Source organism: Cornus florida, unplaced genomic scaffold (assembly GCF_030987335.1).
Source record: "Cornus florida cultivar Cherokee Brave unplaced genomic scaffold, ASM3098733v1 CherokeeBrave_3.0.0_Hap2_Chr09, whole genome shotgun sequence".
NCBI lineage: Eukaryota > Viridiplantae > Streptophyta > Magnoliopsida > Cornales > Cornaceae > Cornus > Cornus florida.
Window position 1 is genome coordinate 35,840,246 of NW_026775579.1, and position 16,995 is coordinate 35,857,240.

Below are 16,995 nucleotides of genomic sequence, written 5' to 3' on the forward strand. Positions count from 1 at the left end.
TTATAAAGAAAAAAAAATCAAATAAAAGACTCATGGTCCAAATTAAAACTTGGGACCAATATATATTTACATGAGAGATATGGATTTAATTTAGCAAGAGACAAGTAGAGCAAATTAACTAGCAGAGAGTTTAATTCAACTGAGTTAAATCTAATCATTATTGAGTCTACTAACTGAATCTGAAACAAGTTCTTTAATAGTATTCAAGTTAATTAGACTAAGACAAGCTATCAAACTATCCAACTTAATTATAATTAATATGTTTTTGTTGAACAGAACATGGGTTGGAAGGTCAAAAGTCAACTCAAATTGTAATACTATTAAAAAAAACTTTTCATGACCCCAAGAATAGTACTCATGAACATGCTTTCACATTAAAACTTTCATATAGAAAATTAATTTATGCATAGCTTGGTTAATATAAATAGATTCTTTATTTTTGTTTTCACAATTTCTAAAGTTGCTAGAATTTATAAATTGTTGCATAAAACATGCATTTAGCTACATTTAACAAGCATTGATTCTAGGTAATGTAGTTTAATGATACTTCATAACCTTCCAAACAAGGAAAAAATGGCTAGTCTAATTTATTTATGTGCATTATGCACGCACGGTTCAAATTAGCCCAGTGCACCGGGTGCACCTAATATATACTCTCAAATGCGAATAGAGACATTGTAAGCGTGTGAGTGTATTTATTATCAATGAATTTTTTTTTCCCTACTAGTTAGAATTGGTTGTATCGAAATCATTTTCTCTAACGCTTTAAATCGAAAAAATTTCAGAATTCATGTTCATTGATTGTTTATGTTTATCTAAATAAGAAGTCATATATGACGTAACATTTGAACCGTTGACTTTCCTTTAAGAAATAAGAGTCTAGTAAGTCACTGACGTGTTAGTTACATAATATTTGATATTATTTACATAAAATAATCGTTCTGATACTCAATCGATCGTTCTTACATTTGTCAATCCGAAATTTTATTATTGTACCAAGGACACCTAAAAAATATGTATTAAATAGCCAAAAATATGAAAAGAGTTGAATTCTTCTACTATATTATTGTTATCTACATTTGGTTTGAGCTTACCTATTAAAGGACTGCAATCCATTCCCCCAAGACATTGTCCATGTATTGAGTTGAGTGGAGGTGTCTTGGGGGAGGTGAATTTGAGTAATATTCATGCATGGTGTTCATGAACTGTGTGATTCCCTTCCTTCCATTTGAAGAACTCTCTCTCTCAGATACACATACATTTCTCTCTCTCTCTCTCTCTCTCTCTCTCTCTCTCACACACACACACACACACACACACACACACACACACATCTCTCTCCTTCACATGTTGCTGACTAATGGTGTCCCTCACAAGGGAATTCATGAGGGCGACAAAGAAAGTGGTCTAGGGTGCCTGTACATAGATTTGGTTTATGGTCCGTGTCTTTCATTATTCTTAAATCAAGCTCATCAAAATGATTATAAAATTAAAAAATATATTTAATTAGATCATAAAAATGTTTATAAAAATAAAAAATAAAAGTCATCGATGTCGGCCACATAAAGTTGCTTGATCAGTTTAACTGGTAACCTAAAGAATGTGAATGACTTCAGCATTTGATTAATTTAATTACTGTATATTTAAATATTTGGGTAAAGTATACAAATACCCTTTGGAGGTTTGGCATAAGGACAGGTAGATGCAAGTTGCTCTATTTTTGAACAATCACACCCCTCAATTTTGATAAAATGGACAAAGACACCCCCGGCAATGGTGAATTGACTTTATTACACTTTAATATAAAATTGACAAATGCAATTGACTTAAATACCCTTAAATTGAATAAGTTCAAATGGGTTATCGGGTACAACCCATCGGATAAACCCAAATTTTCTCTATCCTTACCCTCTTTTTCTCTTTCCCTTCTCAGACCCTAAAGCTTCTCCTCCATCTCTCTCTATGTGGTGTGTTATATATATTTGGGTTTATCCGATGGGTTGTATGTTGTAACTGATAACCATATATATATATATATATATAGATATATAGATATATATCACCACCACAAATCAGCCCCACTGCATATACCGCCACCGCATCATCATCATCCCTTAACTGCCGCGTCATCATCGGCATCATCAATTCATCACGGTGATGAACAAGGTAGACAGAACTGTCGGAAATGGACCGACGTTGACGGGGTCGATTGTGAGAAATTTGTGCTGCCGTCGGAGGAGCATAAGAAAGGTAATCCCTTTATCTCTGTAAACCCCCTCCAAAACCCTCTCTTTATACCCTCGTTGGCCTTCCGACCCCTCAAATGTCGTCGGTGATGACGTTAAGGCTGAGGAGAAGATTGAGGCGGCGATGACGAAGGCAAGAGAGAATTCCGGCGAGAATATTGGGGTTTTGATTTGAGATGTAGAGCATATCGTTTAGGGTTTCAATTGGAGATGAAAATGGGTCAATAATTTCATTATGTTCCACTGTGTTGGAGACGTAGATGGATATTCAATTCGATTGGAGAAGAGATTGATTTTTATTACACAGATTCGTGTTGTATTTTGCGTTGTAGATTTGCTGGTAGAAAGATAGAGACAGTAGTGGTGGGGGTTGGGTGGGTGGGTCTCATCGAGGTGTCACGATGGTGGGTTATGGTGAGGTGTCGGTGATGGTGCAATGGGCGACGGGAGGTGGTGGGGGTTGTTTGGTTGGTCTGATTGATGAATGGATTTAGTAATTTTAATGTTGTAAGTCTTAGATTGATTGGGTCGGATTGAGGTGCATCTCTATCTTCTCTGTTTCCTCCGGCGAGCCACCTCTACCATCTTCTCCGGCATAATGGACCACACATGATGTCGGCGCCAAAGACAGAAACTAGTCCACCGCTGATGAGAGGTTAGAGATACAAAGGGATCACCGTCTGCATTGGATTCATAAAAAGCGGTGGCAGCGAGGGTCACCGAATGGAGCACTGATAGAAGTGGGACGCGACGGTGTTGATCGGTGGTGGCTTTGGCCGCTGAGTGTACACACACACACACACACACACACGCATATATATATATATATATATATATATATAATTAGTGTATAAGGGTATAAGAGTCTTTTAAAAGTTTTGATATTTTATAATTTAATTAATAAAATATTAAAGGGCATTCTTGACTTTTTACAAAATTTAAGAGGCTTTTTGGATCAAAATTTTGACTGGGGCGTGATTGTCCAAAATCAGAGAAACTTGTATCTACCTGTCCTTATGCTAAACCTCAAGGGGTGTTAGTGTCCTTTACCCAAAATATTTTTATGTATGTTATTCATATCTCACAATGTAAATGGTATACTCCTGCCAGGAAATCATAAAAGAATTATTATTTTTTTTAAGTTTGTAATAGCAAAAATGCATGGAAACCCGTGTGTGTGTGTGTCTACTAATTATGATGATCTAGTTTTAGTTACTTAACAGTACTTTGAACTTAATTTAGAATTTAATTAAATCATTGTTTTCAGTTATATAACTGCCGATGCAACCATACAAATTAAGGTTTCGTAGCGGTTTAGCTAAACAAAAAATTAATTAATCCAGTTTCAGGAGTCATACTTCGAAGATGGTGACGATATATTATATAACAGCTAGCTAACAATCTGACAATTTTTTATTAGAACAAAATTGTTTTAAATAAAAAAATTTATAGGGATGGTTAAAGTATTTATTCTTACAATAGCACTAAATGGTTTTTTGCATGCATATATCTATTTTAAGTCCAGTTCATGAACTCTTATTTTTCTTTTTTCTATTTTTCTTTTTTTTTTTTTTTTTTTTTTTTTTTTTTTTCTAATTGGTAATGAACTCTTATTTTTCTTAATTAGTAACTGCTAAAGTCTCTTGAAATCTGGTTATCAAGATTGAATAAGTTATTTTTGTTTTTGTGTGAGACAAAAACAAAAAGTTTATAATACACTTTTTTATTAAAAAAAAAAAGAAAAAGAAAAAAGAAGAAGAAGAAGAAGAAGAAGAAGAAGAAGAAGAGGATTTTTTGGTGTAAAATGCTAGATCAGTGGCGAAGCTACTGAATGGCTAACCTAGGCTATAGCCCAGGTCAAAAAAAAAAAAAAAAAAAAAAAAAACCTACTGCCTGTGTAACCTAAACGTAAGGGTTGATACTTGTGAATGATTAGAAGTTTTTCCACGTTTTAGTTGTTAAATCGATTGCTATTCAGACTGATACAAAGCTCTCTATATAGTAGTAAAAAATAGTAATCAGGTTAGAAACCATCGTCCTTGAGAAAAAAGGTTGAAGATGATTCTGTAATCAGGTTAGAAACAATAGTCCTTGAGAAAAAAGGTTGAAGATGATTGTGTGACACGCGCTATTTGATTTCACGCAATTGATTAGTAAGGGCCTCGCTGTGATGTGAATCGATGCAGACTTTTGGACTACTAAAATTTTTAATGCTTATAGTTGTATAGCATTGTTCACAATTGTACTTTTATCTTTTCCTTCCGTAGTATATATCTTACCGTAGAGACTCTTTGACCAAGACAAAAAAATTCTATGGCTGCTAATGGATTGCAACTGATATAATTATTTTGGGCTTGTTGGACCTTGGATCGCTTTATGTTTGAAGGAGTCTTTTCCTACTTTATGGCTTTGGGCTTGTTGGCTAGCAAGCCTAGCAATAACCCACCTTGTACATTTCTCCTTATATATATATATATAAGGAGAAATGTACAAGGTGGGCTATTGTATATATATATATCTATTGCTTGAAATTCCAAAATATTAGGAGACATTTAATTTATTAGAAAACAAATGTATATCATACATGAAAACACTTAAAATTGTTTTTTCTTAGAAGTGTACAAGAACCTGTGCCCAACATTTTGTGCCCAACATTTTATAACCGAGTCTTCGTGTCCTTCAAATCATTAAATTGACGAATCTGACTACTAGACACGTACCTGTACTCAAATTCAAGTAACATAGACTATTACTGTACATCAGCTTACAGTCCGATTCATATGAAATACTACTATTCCTTTTAGCCCAGTCCACTTTGCACCAATCCACTTTGTAATCCTGGCTCCGCCCTTGGCTAAAATCAATAGCCAATGGTAGCTAAAGAGTGTAGTAAAATTGAAAATTAATGTTTTATATTTTTATAGTTATATATCCTTTCATTTAGGTATCAGAGAATTGAAATATCATAAATTCTTTTGTAAATGTGTCATAGCTTATACATTTTTTTTTTTTTTAATGAAGAAATAAATTCAATTTTTTCTCCTATTTACTTCTTTTCATACTATTTTTTTTTTCCTCATTTGGGATCTTGACAAAAAAGATAATTTCTTCAATAAATATTTTTTTTCGGGTTACTTTTTCATGTCAAAAGAGATAATTTTTTTAATGGTTACGTTTTATTTTTTTGGTCCGGTCAAAGAGTGTCAATTTATTCAACATGAATTTTTATATGTTGGTCCCGTAAAATTTTTTTTGTTCAATTAATTCTTTGTCTTGTCAAAACCTGTAATAATATTAAAGATTAACAATAAGGAGAGGAAATTTAAAAGGACAATTTTGTCATTTAAAGTAAGTAATAATTATTTACTTTAAGTTAGGATTAGAATTGTCATTTCATTTAATAATTAGAGTGCAAATGTTAAAAAGTGGAGTGCGAATCTCACCTCCCTTTAAATTATTACTAAATTTATTTCTATTGTTAGTTCTTTTGGTCGAATTGGCATGGTGATGGCCTACGGTCCATAACTACTCCTCTTACTACACGATGTTTACCTTGCCAAATTTTAGATACAACTCTACTCAAACTTTTTTGGTTCACCACAATATTGACATATATATTGTTTATTTTTGAAAAATAAAAAAAATAAATTTACTTCATTTTTACTTCAAAAGGTTCTTTTTTCCCCAATTAATCCTCTTCCTTCTAATTTATTTTTTTTATCTGTCGCACAAGTGTGTCCATATTCGAGTCTCGATCCGTCTCCAGTCCTCCCTTGTTTGCCAATATATATATATATATATATATATATATATATATATATATATTTATAAAAACATCATCTATTACCCTCTTCCAGAAAAAAAAAACTGAATACATAATATATTGGAAGGTGGACTGCCATCTTCATGTATCATTTTCAACAATGATCTGAAACATCATCTAGGTCATAAATCACAAATCAATCTGTATTGCAAAATACTAAAATACCACTACTACTACAATAGTGACTTTCTGGCCATTCCATTTTAAAAATGTAATCATCTCAATAAAACTTTTTTCCAACTTTTTGTCAAATTTTTTAACAAACGACATTGTCAATTTTATCCAATATAAAAATTGAAAAAATTCTTTAACTTTCAATTATTATCAATTTTTTTAACACTTGACTTTGTCAATTTTAAGGAATATAAAAATTGAAAAAGTTCTTTAACTTTCCATTATTGTTATATATGATGCTAGTTTTAGATAATAGTTCTCAACTATCTTATAATTTATTCTCAATATCATTCTTTCTTGTTTCCAATTTTTTTTTTTTTTTTTTAATTGAAATGGGAATCTGTATGGGACCATGGAGTGAGACGCTGGAGTTCAGTTCCAATCTTTTTGTTAGCATATACACATTGTCTTAAGTTTCTTTTACTCATTCTTTTAGGCTACATAATCAACAAGAAAATAAATGAAGAAATTTTTTCTAATGTTTTAAGAGTTTGGATAGTAGAAAAAGAATTTTTATTTTTATTTTTATTTATTTTTTTATTTTTTTGTAGAGAGGTAATTTTTATTTTTATTTTTATTTTTTGTAGAGAGGTTACTTTTCAAAAGAAAAAAAAAAAAAAAAAAAAAATTCTATAAAAATCTTGTTTTATTTTTTGGTTAGTAAGGCGATTTATAAAAAGAACTTGGGCCATTTTCCAAGGCCCATTTGGGCAACATATTAAATATACAATGAAAAACAAAAAAGATAGCCCAATAAGTAGTATACAAAAAGAGTAAGGCCCAAAATGAAGTCCATGTGATGAACAATTCAAGGCGTCTAGGCTAGTGGGGAGGGAAACGGTTCCTAATGCGTCTAGGCTAGGCTCCACGGGTCTAGACCCACGTGTTGTTTGAGATGAGGCGAGAGACTTTCACATACAGAGTATTCTTTTTCTCTAGTTGATATTCACACATCCCTTTTAAATAATTATTTGAACTTAAGATGAGATAAACCTTAGATCTGGTACTTCACGAGGTACCAGAGCTAAATGACTTACCCACTCGAACTACCATTGTTATGCTTGTTGGGAAAACGGAAGTTTTTTAAAACTTTATGAGAGTTTTTCAAATAAAGATCTTGATTCATGTGTAAAGACAAGTTTTATGCATAAAGAACATGATGATACATTCAATTAGAGGTTAAAAAAAAAACGCTTACATCAAAGGTTCGAGTAAACGTTTAAATCTTTCCTTTAAAATAAATGTTCTCACTTATTGTAAATCCCTTAGTAAGATCTTTTCTCCTTCTTCTTGATAGTAATTTTCCCTTTAGGAATTACCAATATACCTTGATGAGTGACTTTTGAGGCAAGGCTTGTGATAACCTCCTTTAGAAGAGAAAGCAAACCCTAAAAACTAGAGTGAGAAAATATATTCATTTTGTCTTTCAAAAGTATCGCCTAAAATATACATGGACCCATGTATATATAGACAAAATAAAGATAAGGAAAGGAAACAATAAGTCTTTCTCAATCTCTAATTCACATATCTCAATTCTAATATGACTTCAATATCAACTTGGGTTATGGGTGAGAATCCTTTGGGCTTACTATTTTCTTTGCTACTATAAATTAATAATTAGTCTGGTTCATTAAACCATGGACCCAATTCAATTAATTCATAAATTAATTTATACTCTAATAAAAGAAATTAATTGCACTCCAATCAAATAGTAAATAACCTCTAAATAAATGTTGCACTTTGACCCCTCTGTGCATAATTATTTATCGGATTATAAAGCCGTCAATCTAACAACATAATTTATATAATTATTTTCTTACCTTTGATTATTTCCGGCTTGATTACAATAAAATATTTGTTTGACAAAAATAATAATTTACTAAATAAATATATAGAAAATATTTGTCTAAAACATACGAAGGCATTCGAATTTAATTTGTGATCAACCATAATCAATACAAAATAAATACAAGTAGTACTGATGCAAATATTGAGAATATAACCCTCTAACTATTAATTACATAACTACCCAAAGTGCCGATCTATGGATCCCAAAGTATTCGCCGAACAAATCAAAGTAATTATTAATTAATAAAAGAGTCTATACTTCTCTCATACTTAAGAGTCAAATGACATAATAGTGATAGGGAGCAATTGCATACGACGGTTCTCGCAATATATCTCAACCTAACGCGGATCCAATTCAAGTCTTAATTAATAATGAGTCTATCTATAATTACCGACTATGAACAATTTATGATTATTATTTATATTCATGTATTGATCGCCATCACATACATATATAAATATCTTTTGTAATCAAGTAGACACTATTAATTCCATAATGAATCGAAACATAATACATTGAATTCACCAATTATATAAATCATAAATATTTCAGATATGTCAGGAACATATGTTTCTTAAATCCAAATAAGAATTCGCTATGTCAGGGCATATAAATCCCAACAGCTCCCACTTGCCCTCATAGCCAATTCGAATTGCATTTAATTCCTATGTTATCTAGGTGATGATAAAAAACTATTGATCAATGACACATTTGTTAATTGATTAACAAACTTGTGTTCTAATACAATGTTCTAGCCACAAGTACATTTTCTTATCGGACAATATCATGTAAGACATGATACTTCCTCTCAGTGTACCTTGTTCCTCTACGGAGCCTTGGGTCATTGGTTTGGGCTACTTCTGCACTATTGTCACAATATAGCTTGACAGGCAGCCTAGTATGCTCTACAACCTCTAAATTAGTGAGATCAAACCAAAAGGCGTCATTTGCTGCCTTTAAGGCTGCAATGTACTCCACCTTCAGGTTTGAGTAAACAATTGAAATATGCTTAACACTCTACCAATTGATTTCCCTTCCATTGAGTGAACATACACCAAGTTATGAACCTCATAGTATCTACATCTGATTAAAAATCAAAACTAGCGTACCCGACTGGGACCATATCATCACATCCATAAATGAGTATGAGATCATTGGTTCTCCTAAGGTACTTTATAATATTTTTCACAACAGACCAGTTATCAAGTTCAGGATTGGACTGATATCTACTAACTATCCCTACAATGTAGCGGATGTCCTGTTTGGTATAGACCATGACATATATGAGAATCCTATATACCGAAGCATACTATTCCAGTCTCATTTGCTCAATCTCCTCTGCTAATCTTGGAAAACTACTTACTAGAGACAGAAATCCATATCAATAAAGTAAGAACTAATTCTTTGAGTTTTGCATACCAAACCTGGTCAAAACTTTATCAATGTAGGATTATTAAGATAAACCTATTTTCCTTTTAACATGATCTTGCAAAAGCTTAATCCTAGGAATATAGCTTACATCTTGAAGATCCTTCATTTCAAAATAATTGAACAACTACCTTTTTAATGATGACAAAGCTTTCACATCATTATAAATGAGTAGGATGTCATCAATATATAGAATTAGAAAAACAATGACATTACCCTGTACACACATGGTTCATTCACTAAGAAATCTTCTGGTATGCTTTTGTAGATTAACTTGCCTTCCATAGGTATCACCCTACTAGAAAGTTCTACAAGATCCCAAATTTTATTAGAATATATAGATTCCAACTTTGATTTCATAGCAACTTGCCAAAATGATTTGTATCCATATCGGTTCATCCTTCCGTGTAGCTTACTGGGTCCAACTCATGTTTAACAGGGATGTCCATAATGGTCTCACCTAAAAACATGATTCTATTGGATTGGATGATAATCCTCCCACTACATCAATGTACCGATGCAAGAATCTGTGTACTAGATGATGTCGATGCACCAATAGGGAATTCATATATAATTCTTAATCTCTATAATAAGTGTGTTCATATGTGGTACATTTGGTACTTATACCATATTATCTAACATTATGCTACTAGGTATATGATTCATAATATGATCCTCCTATAGATAAACAGTGAGTGTAAACAATCAACTTTTATCATTGAAATCATAAAATAATCCATCATAGTGCCTTTAGAGTAGCCATCAAATCAAGCATACCTATGATCTGCTTCCAACTTACTTGTCCATATCAAGCGTACATGTGCAAGACTACCCCATATGTGCATGTGATTCAAACTAAGATTTAGTCAAAAACACAGTTCAAAAAGTATCCTCGAGACAGACTAAGATGGAATGCAGTTCATAATGTGTATCGATATCATTAAGGTTGAACTCTAAAATGAAAGAGATAATGTAGCATAACTGATCATAGATCTAACCATGTTAAGCAGAATTTTGTTATTCCTATTTGACACCTCAATTTATTGAGCGTCAATTGCGAAAAACTAGTACACAACACCTTCATTGATCATATAGTCTTTGCACTATCCCAAGAAAAACTCATATCCACAATCAGATCGAAGTGTTTTGATAAGTTTACCTAATTTGTGCTCCACCTCAATCTTGGTTTAAGACTTGTGTAGCATTAGTTAAATGTATCCAAAACGTGAGTAGTCTTGCTTGGATGTTCATAAGACCACACATGTCAGCATGTACCGACTCTAATTGTTCTTTTTGTCTACTTCATAAGGCTGATTAAAACCCTTAGGGTTATCTATCCTTCAAGACAGGATTCACAAGTTTGGTTTAGGCTCCCCTGTCTCACAAGGTAATAAACCTTCTTTGACCAATCTTTAAATTCCATTTTGACTGATTATAACCAAATAATAGACACTAAAAATATAATGAGTCAGGAGTAACAAATGTTCTCTTAACATTCAATCTAGAAGATATAACATTAGTTTATACATCCTGCAGATATTAAGAGTTTGTGGTTATAGTATATTAACCATCTTTCAATGCACCAGAAATAATCCCACATCTAATTAATTTTATAAAAACAGTTTTACCAAAAGTAACAACACAGTTTTTTATAAACCAAAAGTGAAATAAGAATGAGATTGCGTTTAATATCTGTGCATAAAGATAGTTCTCTAATACTAATATCCTCATACTCTTTAATTTCAGATGTAATACTCCCACTGACTTAACTACAACCTTGGCATCAGGTTAAAAGACAAATATATATCCATATCATCAAGACTTCTGGATTCCTGAAATCCTTGTAACGAATTGCAAACATGTTTAGTGGCTCCAGAATTTATCCATCAGGAATTAATAGATACAACCATATAAAATAGTTCAATGATTAAATATATATTTTCCTAGACAGTTCGTCCTTGAGTGTCTTAGTTGGCCGCTAAAGAAATAGTTTCCTTCGCCCTCAACACACACTGCATTATTTCCTTTAACCTTTTGGATGCCCATGTTTTGTGCTAGCCTAGTCCTATTATCATCCTTCTTCTTTTTCTTTGCCCATCCACTTGGGCCTAGAAGAAAATGGTATAGACTAGGTTAATTTGATAGGAACGCCTATACTCTTGATTATCCTTTCATATATTACCAACTCTATAAGAATATCAGTGAGTGTGAACTCAAGCTGGTTCCTTATTTAGTTCACTCTAAAAGAGTTGAATGAGTTTGGAAACAAGACAATAATCATGTCATCTTGAAATTTACCACCCAAGTCAGCCCCATTGACCTCCAGTTTAATTTTAAAAAATACGATCTCTTACTAAAATTCCCTAGGCTATCTCACTGATATTCAAGTCTGACAAAGTACCAAGGCATACACTCTATCTAATCTCACTAAAACATCTCATTAATAGTTAACATGATGCTTAAAGAAAATAAAATAATGCAAATGTTAGCTTTGGATATTTGAGATAAACTCTAGAATATTGCACCAAGTCATATCATTTACCTTATTTCACTTATTAAAAGTATTAATGTCAAATTGTGTATCTTAAAGTAAAAGGATTAGGTATAGGAGTAGTAAATACATTTTGTAACCTTACGTTGTGAGTAATATATCTAAGTTCCATTTTTTCAGTCCGTATAAATGAGGTCCAGTTGCATTGAATATATTTAGCAAGCAGATTAAATAGATTAGACATAAAAGCTGAATATAAATGCATTCATACAATATGCAAGGTGAATTATTAATACTATCATGTATATTTAAAATTAAAATTAGTTTGTCAACCACATAGTATAATAAATCTCAATAGAATAAGAGTTCATTATCACTATTGGTGAACAATCTCTTTTAATTACTGTGGGTCCATCAACTTCGTAGTAAAATAAATCATACAATCAATACGTCAATAAGTTGTCCTGATGGAGGGGTTCATTATTACTTTTGTTGAGATTCATTTACGATTAGGTGAACACTTCCATTAAAATAATAATATGTGGGTCCCTTAACCACTTTGCATGAAAAATTGGATAACCAATACGCCAATAACTTATTCAGTTGGCGAAATTCATTATTACTATTGGCCGGCAAATCCCATCATTTTCATATTTCTGAAGACAATGCCTTGTCTATATATATGAAATGATTCTTGATTATGTTTAACCTTTCTAAAATCACCTAGTATAGACCACTCTGTTGGGGAGCTAATACTATTGATTTTAGATTGAGTGTATAACGTTATTAATACTCTAACGAAAAATAAACTATTAAATATCTTGTCATTATAATCTAGACTCTTTAAATCTTGCGTGTGGCCTTATTTTTAAAGATCTAATTACAATGAAAATTTAATATTTTTATTTTTATGAAACAACCATTCTTGTAATTTTTAGGCTCTTCAAATCATGCGTGGGGCCTTATTTTTGAAGATCTAATTACAATTGTTATAATAACGAAGGCCATGGGGTAATATATAAAAATCCCCGCTCCCACTCAATTTTTAATCATTCATAATTAGGGTTCTCAATTTATTTGTTTACATGATATAATGCATGTAAAACGCATTGATTTTAATCTAATTAAATTTAGAAAATATTTGGACCTTAAATGATTTACTAATATTTAATTTGAGGCACACCTTTAAAAAAATAAAATAATTTTTCAAAAATAAATTTTCATTTCCCCTGAAGTGCCCTAAAATAATTAGTAATCAAATTTGTTGCCTAAGTATAGACTCTAGAGGGGGGTGAATAGAGTCTTTGGCAAACAATGGCCAATTTTTTGATTTACAAATTCTACTAAACCCTTCTAACAATTATGCTATAATCAAGATATAAACATAAGCAATTAATAGCATAAATAAAAAGGAGATAAGGGAAGAGAGATTGTAAACATTCACACGGCAATTTTAGCGAGGTTCGGAAACTTCTACTCCTCGGCTCAAGAACCCTCTTGATACTTCCCAATCCACTATGGCTTCTCCTTTCGGATGGAGAGCAAACCTTTACATGAAGCAACACCTTACTTCACCTTGCTAAGAGACAACCTCTCTTAGTCTTCTTTTGGGTCACACCACCCCTTACAAATTTAAGCCAACTAACTTTTTTTTTCTTTTGCTAAGAGAACACATCCTCTTAGGCTTTACAATAGATTTGAATATCAGATTTTCAGTACAAGATAATCTCTCACAGATATGTAGTACAAAGTTTAAGCTCACAAGCTCACTCTAGAGTATATATATGAATACAATGAAGCACAATACTCTTCTAATGATATGAGATGTTATGAGATTAAGAACAAAAGCTCTTTGGATGCTATATGATGATTCTATATGGTAGCAACACTAAATCTCGAAGTCCTTAGCTTTATTTATAGAGTTTTGATAAGCCAATTCAAAAATATAGCTGTTGTGCACGCGGTTCAAGGCAAAACAGCCGTTCAGATTTGAATCTGGGTAGTTTCGGTCGACCGAACTAAAACACCATTGTGTTTCGGTCATCTGAAATAGTTCAAGGTTGGCTGTCATTCCTGTTTCGGTAGGCCGAAATAATTTTCCTTTTGTTTCGGTCGACCGAAACTCATTCTTCCTTTGTTCTAAAACTCTCTGTGAGAATCGGTCGTCCGATTCATATTACCTCTCCATTTTGTTCTGCCGAAATGGAACTTCAGTCTCAGAAATTTGGTTCTAAGAAAATAGATGAAACAGTCTGTGATGGAACTTCAGTCTCAGAAATTTGGTTCTAAGACAGATGAAACAGTCTTTGTACAGGACACCTGCACATACCTTATTTACTTAAAGTTTACAATGTAAATAAGGAAGTACCCCCTATTTGGATTCAATGAAAAATACTAGAAAATTGAAATCTAACTAAATCAAAATGTAGAAATTCAGTTTTAGTATAAATTTGGATTTCCAACAATTTTGGTAAAAATGAATCCGTATGTAGACCAATGTAGACTTGGTAAAAAATTCTGATAAAATCAATTTAGGCTAGTTGAAGTATAAAGAGTTAATACAGGGAAAAATTATTTTGAAATAATCATTATTTCAAAAATCCATTTTTCACATTTAACCAAAAACACAGTTTTTCATGACGCGCATTCTGGGGTCCTAATGTCCGTTACTAACTTATGGTAATAAAGGCTTCTCATGCCTTAATCGTACACCAATATGAAATATATGATTGATGTGCATGGTCTTAGCATTTTTAGCACAAATGATGAGTTCTTTCAAAGCTTATGCAAGCTTGAACTAACTCATTTTTTAGCAAAGACTCCATATGTCAATTGTATATGAATGAAGTGCACAGTTTATTGCTAATGGATATAGGAACATATGAATGATGATATGATATGCATGGTCCTAAAGAGATGAGCTTCAAATGGATTCATTAATACTTTGACATTGAATCCTAAACACTTACTATCCTATCTACCCATTTCTTCACGTTTTGTCCATGATAGTGTAGGCTTTCAGGTAGACTTGTTTTCTTCCTTTCTTTGAGTTGCTTTCTTGCTCATTGTAGTCTAAGCTATCTTTGGATGGACTTTGCATTTGGTTCCTTGCAACTTCATGTTCCTTTTGTTTCCTTTGCTTTCCATAGATGTGATCTTAAGTAATAGAATACTTGGAATGATCTTTCGTGTTTCATTGAGGTCATCCTTTGAATGTGAATCATCTATAACACTCAATGTAAACATTAGTCCTTAAACACCATTAATGGTTTGTTATCATCAAAACCTTTAGATTGTCCTTGGATGGAATCCTTAAGGTCAACAATCTCCCCCTTTTTGATGATGACAAAATATTGATGTGTTCATAAGTAAGTGGAGTAGCATTTGAAAAATGATCCCCCTTTCAAAGTGCATACATTGAACATAATGTCATAACATAGCATGCTTGTACAGTCTTCATGAATTTTAGATATTTATATGCATACAAGATCATTTTAAGCTCTAAGAGATTTCTATAAATCTCCCCTTGTCAACATGTTTCCATTAAAAGATATATATCATTCATTTAACATGTAAGCACAATGAGATAATGATATATATATAACATCAAACATTTGAATCATATCACACATATTTCTTCCCCTTTGTCATCTCAAAAAGGTGAGAGGCCTAATGGCATCAATAATTGGCAATATAGTGGTAACGACTATAATATGCTTTGGAGTGCAACATATAAGCAATTATATCATAAGATACCAATTTCATTGATAGCATGAGTTGAATAGATCATAAAGGTTCATAGCATATACAAAAGTATACATAAAACATAAACCAATGATGAAATATAAACTCAATTAGGCAAGAGTATACAAAAGTATACATAGTAAAGCGTAACCAAACAACAATGAAGCATGGACTAGAATGAACCAAAAGGCAAAAACCTTGTAAGGCAAATCTAGAAATTTAAGTGTGCTTCAATCTTAATAGAGTTTTCCCATTTGATATCTTCAAGAAGGAGGGAAAAATCATCGAAATCATGAAAGCTCATAAGTATGAACATGATGACCAACAAGTCATTTTGTAGCATGTTTGACAATTTTCAAAGTAAGTCAATTAAGTTTAGCAAATCATGCAATATTCTTTCACAAGAGATTATCAATAAACTCTCCCTATAAGTATGCTTTCATTTGCATCATATATCATCTAATGGGTACATCTCATTAATAGCAATGATATATAAATTAAGTCTTTTATACTAAACAATCCTCTTTTACAAGCATATGGTTGAATGATAAGAATCACATGTGGCATATAAAGCACAGGGCATATGCAAGTAGTGTTATTATTCTAGTTATATGCAATGAATTTTCAATTATGCAAAAACATATTTTCTTTGACATGTATGATTAGAAATAATTGGCTATATGATTGTATATGTGGATGAGCTCAATATTTCTCTTGTTCATATTTCTCAAGATGTGATGTCAAGGTATCTCTTGAAGTTCTAGATTACAAAAAACAATAATATATATAGATTAAGGTCTTGATATCAAAATATCTTCTTTAAGAGATATGGTGAGAGATTTACTGCATGAATTTCCATGTGAATAAGCTAATTATCTCTTGTAAACACATTCTTTAAGAGAACATCGCATGAAGTTCTAAAGTACTAAAAATGGATATATGAAAATAGAATAGCACTTGATATCACATAAATCATTTAAGCTAGAACAGAGTGTCTTTTGAATGTTATATTCCCAAGACTAAAGAGTCAAATAGATATATAAAATTTAAGTTCATGACACTTGAGGAGTTTAAACTCTAGAAGAAATCAAGTTTACGCATCATGCTAATTTCAATTCTTTTTGCATGCTAGAGGTAAACTTATTTGCATAGAACATAGATGTCGATTTAAAGACAATATTATCCATGTGAGTGCAATCAACACAATGTTATCAGTGGTTTTGAACATAATGAGAGATAT